At 38.8% G+C, this 10,894-nt stretch overlaps 1 protein-coding gene and 1 long non-coding RNA gene across 4 annotated transcripts in view; both read left to right on the forward strand.

Annotated features, from left to right (window-relative positions):
• Fbxl7 (F-box and leucine rich repeat protein 7) overlaps positions 1 to 10,894 on the forward strand; it is a 372,113-nt gene that overhangs the window by 237,662 nt on the left and 123,557 nt on the right. The gene's annotated exons all lie outside the window — the stretch shown is intronic.
• The window catches only part of LOC109118282, a 22,170-nt gene continuing 11,592 nt past the window's right edge, over positions 317 to 10,894 (forward strand). The window contains exon 1 of the long non-coding RNA XR_002025600.2: positions 317 to 618. This is a non-coding gene — a long non-coding RNA (uncharacterized LOC109118282). The remainder of the gene's footprint in view (positions 619 to 10,894) is intronic.

Below are 10,894 nucleotides of genomic sequence, written 5' to 3' on the forward strand. Positions count from 1 at the left end.
ACACTAAGAGGATAGGTCTCAGTTAAAGCATAGAGTGAAGGGACATTCAGAGAAACAGTTGAGGAGGTAAGGATGTGCCCTTGTTTGTTGAGGGTACCAGGCAGCATAATAAGAAGGCTTAGCAGGGAAAGGAAGAGGTAAGTTTGGTTCATGAAACAGGAGGTATGAATATGGAAAGGGGAACGAACAGTGGACAAAGGCACTAATAAGCAGAGCTTGTAAAAGGGGCAGGAATGATTGCATTCATGTGAAGGGCAGGTCCTAGTTAACAAGCCATCTTTGTTAACTTTAGCTAACATTTGACCCATGAGAGCAGCTGCTCAAGAGTCATATGTCCTCAGTTATAGTGTCATCTTGCCATTAGAGATGTCACAATATCATCCATCCTTGAGACCTCAATTGTGACTGTTAGCACAGGGAGTTCTGTTTCCATACACCAGTCAAAGTCTCATCAGGCAGGTCACACTTGGCCTTGGGCTGGCTCACAATTGAATTAACAGCTGACTTATAAGCCAGTTCAATAACATTTTATAGCCTGCCCAGCGTGGTTTCAAGCTGGTCTCCTGCAATGGTGATTACAGAATTCACAGGAAATTTGAACTCTTTGCAATGGCCCAGGTAAGCAGAGATGCAAAGCGTGGTGAATTAATTCTGAGTGTCCTATCAGCAGGTGAGCATTCATTTCTAGCACAGTTACCCAAATTACCTTGGTCATTTGGCAATGAGAATTCCCTTTTTGGTCTGCATTGTTACAGGGTGGTCACACTCTCCAGCCTCCCTCAGAGTCATTGTCTCTGCTTTGGTAAAGGTTTCCTCAAAACCACCAGCTGGTGATGGTGGGTGGACACAAGAGGGTGAGCAGAGGATGGGAATCATGGCCTTATCACTACCTCGCTGGCAACAGAGGCAAGTCAGAGAGCTCCTCTGACTCTCAGAATCAACATTAGAGAGGAAAAGTAGATATCTCTGGCCCTTGTCAGGCTGGAACTTTTGTTATTATACATATATGATGGTATATCTGAGGCATTTTTAAATAAATTTTGAGCCTGTTCTATCAGTGAAGTTGTTCAAGAATACTGAACTTATAAAGAAGTACCCTTGCGGGGCCTTCATTTATATGTATGTAATTAAGACAGTCTGTAAGAATATACATATTTTGTGTGTGTGTGTGTATGTGTGTGTGTTTTTAGTCTTGCACTGCATAACAACATTTAAGTCAATGAAAGACTGTATATAATGGTGGTACCATAATATTATAAGTCTAGTTAGGTCATATCCATCTTGGCTTGTATAAATACATTCTATAATGTTTGCATAGTTAGAAAATTGCATAACAATGCATTTCATAGGATGTGTGTTTATCATTGCTATTATTTTTAAATACTCTTTTTGTTCCCCCATTTGTCTGAGGGTAGATGTACTTCTTTCTGTAAGTCAAGTGTATTAGAGTCTTGGGCATGAGGAGCCAACCCTCTGTCTCCCTAGCATAAGATTCCATGCAATGATCAGCATTTCAGAAAAACAGCTTATGATTATAGGGTAAAAAAGAACCACTTATTTGCCTTCACCACTGCCCACCAGCACATGTTTCCAGGCGTTTTGGTGCTCTGCATTGCTCTGCCCAGACAGCTGTGAAAACAACATGGGATGAGACAGGGAAACTATGAGCCACCTCCTGCAGCAGGTCTTCAGAGGAGGTGTTCTCTCGTGGGTTTCAGGGGCACTGGAAAAATCCCACCATGGTGCACATTACATGTGCACACCCCCACACACATATATTCCACTGTGGGCGTCTCAGGGTATGGGATGGGTTTCCAACACCAACTGCCTTATCTTTTCATCCAATTGGTTATAATTCAGACACTGTCTTGAAAGTGCTTCATACACAGATGAAGAGAAGCTGTGGAAGAGTGGTGCCTTCATCCTGTCTGTGCTTCTGATGAGTCAGTCACTGCTCTTCCACTCCCAATCGAAGGAAAGAAATGAGCCCCATACATGGCCGGTTGAACCCTCCTAATATTAAGTCACATGATGGATGGAAGAAGATGAAAAGCAATGTGGATTACCACGTTGGGAATGGAGATGAACTAGCAGCTGGTTGTATTACCATATCAGAGAGCTTACTGTCCCAGTGATAATTCTTGGGCAGAGTAGTTTGGGACATTTTTAATCAAATTCTTTTAAGCCACATCACAATTCTGCATTTGGTACGTATTTTGGCCTGTTGTCTGCTCTGACTTTGCAACTTCCAGCTTTGCCTGGAGGAGCATGTGGATCTGGGTGGCATCTGTAAAGCAGTGACACTTCTTAATTTTCATGATAAACAGAACTGCTTTATAACGACAATATTCAATATTGGAGTGACTCCATTTATCTGACTAATTGGGCTAGCCTGTCATCGTGAAGTTGAGTACTTGAGCAGAAAAGAGGAACACACAAAAATAGCTTCTGCTGGTGACCTAATTTTCTAAAACTCATTTTCTCCCAGCACAAGAGCTACTACAACGGACCCTCAAATTATGACTGGCCTGACATACGAACAACTTGAGTTAATTAGGTTAATGGAAGAGTCATCTGCCTCTTGTTATCTATAGTGTGTACCCAGGTAAACATCCAGATCTTAGCGGTATTGACTTACAACCAACTTGAGTTGCAAACAGATCTCAGGAACTGATCAAGTTTGTAATTTAAGGGTCTGTTGCATTTAGTCCTCACAAGTTTCACACTTGGGTTATCTCCACAGGTGAATATTTATTGATCATTGCAATAGTGCAAAATTAAAAGTAGTTAGCATTTGTGTTAATCAACTTTGTGTCACTCTAAGGAAATGTGTGATAATCCATTTAATCAAGAGAAAACATTCATCTTGAGTTGGTTTTGAAGGGTCCAGTTCATGATTGTCTGGCTCCACTGCTGTGGGCCTGTGTACACAATAGTACGATTGTGTGGCAGAGCAAAAGTGTTTACCTCCAGTCCCAAAGAGCAAAGGAGAGAAGAGGAAGAGCCTGGTGTCCCACAGTTGCCTCCAGAGTCCCGCCTCAGTGACCTCCCACGAGGTCCCTCCTCTCCTCTCAACCCTTCTCCACCCAGTTGCGTCACCTCCGAGAACATACACCTTTGGAGGAGAGGCAACATTCAGATTGTGCCTTCCCAAATTGGGAAGGGGGAGGTTGATTCCTCACTTACCCCTTCCTTCCTTCTTTTCTCTCTGGATTAAAATAGAAAGCGCAATAGAAGTTTTGAAGATTATGCAACTAATTAATAGAACTGACGTTTTAAGTAGTTTATCATTGCCTGTGTTTCACTTATGAAGCTTTCCATTACCATGATTATTTGTTATGTTTTCTAATTTGTAATTTTTATCAGTATATGTTTGCAGTGCATAATAATCACATTCATCTTGGGGAATTGGATTTCTTGGGTTAAATTATGTTTTATAAATGTCATGACAGCATGTGAGACTTCACCAATCCTTGATATTCTTACAGTGCCAACTGTCTTTAGAATGTATAGTAAAATTAGTCATCAGGATGTCATCATTGGGCTGGGGATTAGCTCAGTGGTTCCACCACCTGCCTCACAAGTGCAAGGTCCAAAGTTTGATCGGTACCAAAAAAAAAAAAAAAAGAAAAGAAAAGAAATGTCATTGTACACAGGATGGGATTTGTGGTAATTTGCAGATTCTCAAACCTATGCCCAAATATTTTATTTGATTTCAATTAATGAAACAATTAATTACAGAGTAATAATGCACAAACATTTACAGGTACAGGTAGATGTATAATGAACAGAATTTTTCATGTTTTAACCACCAGAACCTGTGACTATGACAGTACTCAGAAAGCTGTCTTTTTGGAAGTAATTAAATTACAGTACCCTAAGTGGGGTCAGCCTGGATTGTTCAGGTGGACCCTAAAATCCATGGACATGTGTCTGTAGGAGACACATACAGAGAGAAACACAGAGGAGGAGGCATGTGGAAACAGGCATAGATGGGAGCAGTGCAGCCACAACCCTACAAACACCAGGGATCACCAGGAGCTAGAAGAGGCCAGGAAGGATTCTCCTCTAGGACCTTCCAAGGAGTGCTGCTCTGTGGCCATCTTGATTTCAGACTTTGGCCTTCTGAAACTGTAGGAGAGTAAATTGGCTTCTTTTTTTAAAGTACCAAGTTTGATGTGATTTATTATGGCAACCTAGACAACTAATAAGCAAAAAATCAGTCCCAATGAAAGAAATTATCATATATAATATGTAAGAATGTATACAATGCTAACGCTAAAGGTACTAAAATATGAGGGTGATGGTAAATTAATTTCAAATGAAGCTACCTAGTTAAAGGTCTTTTCCGGGAGGTAGATTTCATATGGGCCTTAAGGGAAGAGGAAATGAGGCTTTTTAGAGAGGGGACAGGAGGGAGTTTTAGGGACATAAGCAAAGTTGAGACAGAGGTATTCTGGCACATGAACTGTCTGAGTCAGTGCGGTGCTGGGGAAGGAGATGATATTATCAAACACACAAGACATGGGCAGTTTAGCTGTGTGCAGAAATTCAGGAAGACTGAATTTGGTCAAATCAAGAGACATTGTCATTTGGCTTCCATTATAGAGAAACCTGCTCTTCCCGTCCTCTAACATCTAAAATAAAATTTGCTTGAAGAAATAGATTCCTGAAGAACCACAAGGACGAAAATAAATTAAACTTAGCCAGCCACGATACACTTTCAGCAGTATTCTGAGAGCTCTGTAATGCCTTGGACATGCACTTATTACAGCATGGAACAAACAGTAATTTCTATTATACAACTGTCTCCTTCATTCACAGTGGCCTACGTGAGGGGGAAATGCATTCTGTCTTAGTTTTCTGGGGCTGCCACAGTCGATTACTACAACCGGAGCCATTTGCAATAACAGAGATGTGCTTCTCACAGTTCTGGAGGCTGGAAGCCTGAAATCAAAACTTCAGCAAGGCCATGCTCTTCCCAAAGGCTCAGAAATTATACTTCTTGCCCTTTTCTAGCTTCTGTTGGCTCCCAGAAATCCTTGGTGTTCCTTGGCTCACAGACCTGATCCATTCACTGCCTCTGTCTTCTGGCAGTTCCCTTTTCCATGTGCCTCTCCTTTCTGGTTTTTATAAGGACATTAGTTCCTAGATGGGCACCCCTACCTATTCTAATACGATGAGCTCCTGACTGCTTAATGTCACAACCTTGTGTCCTGATGTGGCTTCCGCTGACAAGTGTTCTTTTCCCGGTGCTTTCCCACCATGAGGGCCTCTGCAGAGCCCGGGATAATATACTTCTTTGGCTCCCAGCCTCGCCTCTCCAGTTTGAAGCCAGCTTCCTGGCTCTGCTCCGTGGCTTGTGGCCAAGTCTGGATGGATTGAGTAGGAGGCGGGAAGACAAGGGACACTGTGGGGAGACCAGCAGACAAGGCTTGAATCCCTGCACTGTTTTGATATCTTACTTCTTGGAAAAAACCTTCTGAACTGTGACATTCAGACACAGTGCAGTGCCATGTATGGGGAAAACAGTGAGCCGGGACTTAGGACCTGAAAGTTGCTCTGATGCTGCATGGCCCCATGGTCCCCCACCTGACTCTGCTTATTCCTGTAACTTTTATCAAAGCTCCAGCTTGCTTGCGCACTGACAAAATTCCAGTTCTCCTCAAATTTGTATAACTAGAGTTTTTTAAATTCTAAGATCTGATTTTATTTTATTTTTTCTCTTTTTATTGAGTTTATTGGAACAATCTAGGTATACAATACAGTTACATTCATCACTGGGATCCTGTACCTTCACATGACAGATCTTGGTTCTCATTTTTTCCCCTTGTCCCTGCCCTGCCTTCACCCCCTCCGCCTCTCCCCATTTACAAACACTTTATTTCCATTTTTTCATTTTCTCAGATTTTTTTCTTTTCCCTTATTCCCTTTCCCCTACCCTTCTGACTTTCCCTACACCTTTAGCCCTTTTCTTCCTATTTTACACTGTTAATTATCCCATTACGATCTTGTGAACTATAATACTTTTTCACACCAGAGAAACTTTTCGGTTTTTACACGTGTGACTTATTTATTTCACTTATGAGTATATCCTCAGTATGTATCCATTTTCCTATGAATGACTCTAATTTCTCATTCTTTATGGCTGAGTAGTATTCCATTTTATAGAAAAACCACATCTTCTTTATCCAGTTCCAACTGATGGGCAAATGGGCTGTTTCCATGTTTTAGCGATTACAAACTGTGCCACTATAAACATAGGTGTGCATATATCACTATAATATGATTATTTTAATTCTTTTGGAAAGATACCCAGAAGAGGGATTGCTGGGTCAAATGGAACCTCCAGTCCCAGCTCTTTGAGGTATCTCCATATTAACTTCCATAGTGGTTGCACCAGTCTGCACTTCCACCAACAATAGAGAAGGGTTCCTTTCTCCCCACAACCCCACCAACATTTGTCATTGTTTGATTTCTTGATAGCAGCCATTCTTTGTGGGGTGAGGTGGAATCTCAGTGTTGTTTTCATCTGCATCTCTCGAATGACCAGTGATGTGGAACATTTTTTCATATATTTGCTTGCTGCTTTTACTTCTTTGTCTGAGAAATGTCTGTTCATTTTGGATGCCCATTTTTGTTTTGTGTCTTTATATTTGGGGGGGCTGATTGTTTTGGGTTCTTTATATGTCTAGATAATAGTCCTTTGTCTGAGGAGCAGCTGGTAAAAAATTTTTCCAGCATTGTAGGTTGTCTCTTAGTTCTGTTGATGGTTTCTTTTGCCGTGCAGAAGCTTTTTAAAAAGATGACATCCCAGTTGTTGATTCTTTCTGCTAGTTCCCACGCTACTGAGGATTTGTTCATAAAATCTGCCAATGTCTTCTAGAGTTCTGCCTAATTTATCTTCTAGCAAGTTTAGTGTTTCTGTTTTAATATTTACATCTTTAATACATTTTTATTTTAATTTAGTGCATGGTCAGAGATAAGAATCTAGTTTTAAGCTTTGGCAGGTTGAGATCCAGTTTTTCCAACAGCATTTATTAAAGAGGCTATCTTTCCTCCAGTGGGGATGGTCAGCTCCTTTGTCAAAGATGAGGTAGCTGAGTACGTCTGGAGTTGTTTTTGCATCTTCCAGTCTGTTCCACTGATCCTCAGGTCTGTTTCTTTGCCCATACCATGCTGTTTTTATCACAGTGGCTTTGTAGTATAGTTTCAAATTGGAAATTGTTATACCCGCTGCCATGTGTCTGTTGCCTAGGATGGCTTTTGCTATTCTAGGTCTCTTATGGTTCCAAATGAATTTTTGGAATCTTTTTTCTAGTTCTGTGAAATATAGTGTTGGAATTTCAATTGGCATTGCATTGAATCTGTATAGCAGTTTTGGTAGTATGGCCATTTTCACTATGTTGATTCTTCCTACCCAGGAGCAGGGGATATCTTTCCATTTTCTTATATCCTCTTCTATCTCTTTTTTCAGAGTGCTGTAGTTTTCAGTGTAGAGGTCTTTTGCTTCTTTTATTAGATTGATTCCTAGATACTTCATTTTTTTGGATGCTATTGTGAAAGGAATTGTTTCCCTAATTTCTCTCTCAGTGAGTCTGTTATTTGTGTACAGGAAGGCTATTGATTTTTGGGTGTTCACCATGTATCCACCTACTCTACTGAATCTGTCAATTAAGTCTAGAAGTGTTTTGGTGGAGTTTTTGGGGTCTTCAATGTAGAGTATCATATCGTCAGCAAATAATGACAGTTTAACTTCTTCTTTTCCTATCTTTATTGCTTTAATTTCCTTCTCTTGTCTATTTTCTATGGCTAATATTTCCAGAACTATATTGAAGAGGAGTGGTGATAGTGGTCATACTTATCTTGTTCCTGATTTTAACATGAAGGTTTTCTGTTTTTGGCCATTTAATATGATGTTGGCTGTTGGTTTTTCATAGCCTTTATTAAGTTGAGATATAGACCATCTATTCCAATTTTTTGTAGGGTTTTTATCATGAATGGGTGTTGAATTTTGTCAATGCTTTTTCTGCATCTATCGAGAGGATCATATGGTTTTTGTCCTTGACTTTGTTAATATAGTGTATTACATTTGTTGATTTACATATGTTGAACCATCCTTGCATCCCTGGAATAAATCCGACTTCGTCAGGATGTATGATCTTTTTTTTTTTTTTGTCCCAGGGATTGAACTCGGGTCCTTACACTTGCAAGGCAGGCCACCGAACTGCTGAGCTAAATTCCTGGCCCCTGTATGATCTTCTTGTTGATCCTCTGTATTCTGTTTGCTAGTATCTTATTAAGGATTTTTGCATCTATATTCATTAAGGAGATTGGCCTGTACTTCTCTTTTTTAGTTGCATCTTTCCCTAGTTTGGGAATCAAAGTGATACTTGCTTCCAGGAATGAATTTGAAAGTATAGCTTCCCTTTCACTTTCACTGAAAAGTTTGAAGAGCAAAGGTAGTAGTTCTTTTCTAAATGTCTTGTAAAATTCAGCAGTGAATCCGTCGGGACCTGGGCTTTTCTTTGTTGGTAAGTTCTTAATTACATTTTCAATTTCACTGATTGTAATTGGGGTGTTTAAAATGTTTTTATCTTCTTTGTTCAACTTTGATAATTCATAAGTATCTAGAAATCTGTCCATTTCTTCTGTGTTTTCCATTTTATTAGAGTACAGGTTCTCAAAGTAGGCATTAATAATACTCTGGATTTTTGTGGGATCTGTTGTGACTTCGCCTTTTTCATTCCTGATTGCATGGATCTGAGACTTTTCTTTCTTTTTTTATGTGGTTTGCTAAGGGTTTATCAATTTTATTTATTCTTTCAAAAAACCAACTCTTCTGTTCATTTATTTTTTGTATTGTTTTCTTAGTTTCCATTGCATTGATTTTTGCTCTAATCTTTATAATTTCCTCTCTTGTTCGAGCTTTGGATTTTTCTTACTCTTATTTTTCTAGGAGTCTAAGATTCATTGTTAGGTTGCTTATTTGAGCTTGCTCTGTTTTCCTAATATAGGCATTCAGTGCTATGAATTTTCCACGTAGAACTGCTTTCATTGTGTCCCACAGATTCCTGTATGTTGTATTGGAATTTTCATTTATTTGTAAAAACTGTCTAATTTCTTCTTTAATTTCCTGTGTGATCCATTGATTGTTCAGGAGAGTGTTGTTCAATTTCCATGTGTTTGTGAAGTTCTTACGGTTTCTTATGCTATTGATCTCCACCTTTATTGCAGTGTGATCTGATAATATACAGGGAATAACTTCAATTCTTTTGCATTTATTCAAACCTGTTCTGTGAGCTAGTATGTGATCTATCTTGGAGAATGACCCATGTGTGCTGAAAAGAATGTATATTCTGATTTTGTGGGTTGGAACACTCTATAGACGTCTAATAAGTCCATGCGTTCAAAAGCTTGGTTCAGTTCTAGCATTTCAATGTTGATTTTTTGCCTAGATGATCTGTCTTTTTGTAATAGTGGGTTATTTAGATCCCCTACTACAATTGTATTAGTGCTTATTTGGTTTGTCATGTTATTTAATATTTGTTTTATATAGTTGGGGGCATTTATATTTGGTGCATATATGCTTATGATTGTCATCTCTTCTTCTTGAATTGCTCCCTTTACAAGGATGTAGTGGCCTTCTTTGTCTCTCTTAAAGAGTTTTGGTTTGAAATTTACTTTGTCTGTGAATAAGATTGCCACCCCTGCTTTTCTCTGGGCTCCTGTCGCATGGAGAATTGTTTTCCACCCTAGCACTTTCAGTCTATGGGATTCTTTTTGCACTAGGTGTGTTTCTTGTGTGCAACATATTGTTGGCTTTTGCTTCTTAATCCATTCTGCCAATCCATTTCTCTTAATTTGTAAATTGAGGCTGTTGACATTGATGGTTATAACTGATATTTATTAACTTATTATTGTCATGTTATTGTCCTTTTGTTGACTCTTTTTAATTTTTTTCCCTCTCCTTTTAGTTTCTTGCCTTGCCTATTTGATTTGCTCTGTTGGGCCTCATGGTGTTGTGATCTTCATTGTCTTTTTCTAGGATATTGTTTAAAATTCCTTGTAATGCTGGTTTAGTGTTTATGAAGTTTCTCAAGTGTTCTTTGTCATGCAAGTATCTTATTTCTCCATCCATTTTGAAAGAGAGTTTTACAGGATATATCAGTTTTGGTTGGAGGTTGGTTTCTTTTAGGACTTGAAATACCTCATTCCAGGCTCTCCTTGAACTGAGAGTTTGTGTTGAAAAGTCTGCTGTGATTCTGATGGGCTTTCCTTTACACGTGATTTGTTTCTTTTCTCTTACTGCTTGTAATATTTTGTTCTTCTGTTGGATTTCTGGGATCTTGATTATTATATATGTCTAGGTGTAGATTTTTTTTTATAGTGGCTAGTTGGAGTCCTATATGCCTCACTTATCTGTATGTCAAATTCTTCCCATCTGTTTAGAAAGTTTTTTGTCATTAACTCTGTGAACAGCTTTTTTAAGTCATTTGCATTTTCTCCTGCTACTTCATGGATTCCTATCAGTCTTACGTTTTTCTTCTTTGCATCATCTAGGAGTTGTTGTATTGATTTCTCATGATCCCTTACTGTTTTTCAGAGACCTCTCTTTTCAGGATCACTGTCTGCGATCCTATCTTCTATATCTGAGATTCTATCTTTGCAATCTTTTTTTCTGTTGCGTACACTTTCAATAGAGTTTTTAATCCCCTGGATATCTGTTTGAATCTGTTTAATGAATTCCCTTTCTTTCCTATGTTGGGCATTCATTTTTTCCATTAATTTCCTATGCTGGGCTTTCATGGTTTCTATTATGTTCCTGAGCTCATCTTTTTTTTTTTTTTTTTTTTTTTTTTTTTTTTTTTTTTTTTTTTTTTTTTTTTTTTTT

This window comes from Fukomys damarensis, unplaced genomic scaffold, assembly GCF_012274545.1.
Source record: "Fukomys damarensis isolate Sample0158 unplaced genomic scaffold, DMR_v1.0_HiC HiC_scaffold_1, whole genome shotgun sequence".
Lineage (NCBI taxonomy): Eukaryota > Metazoa > Chordata > Mammalia > Rodentia > Bathyergidae > Fukomys > Fukomys damarensis.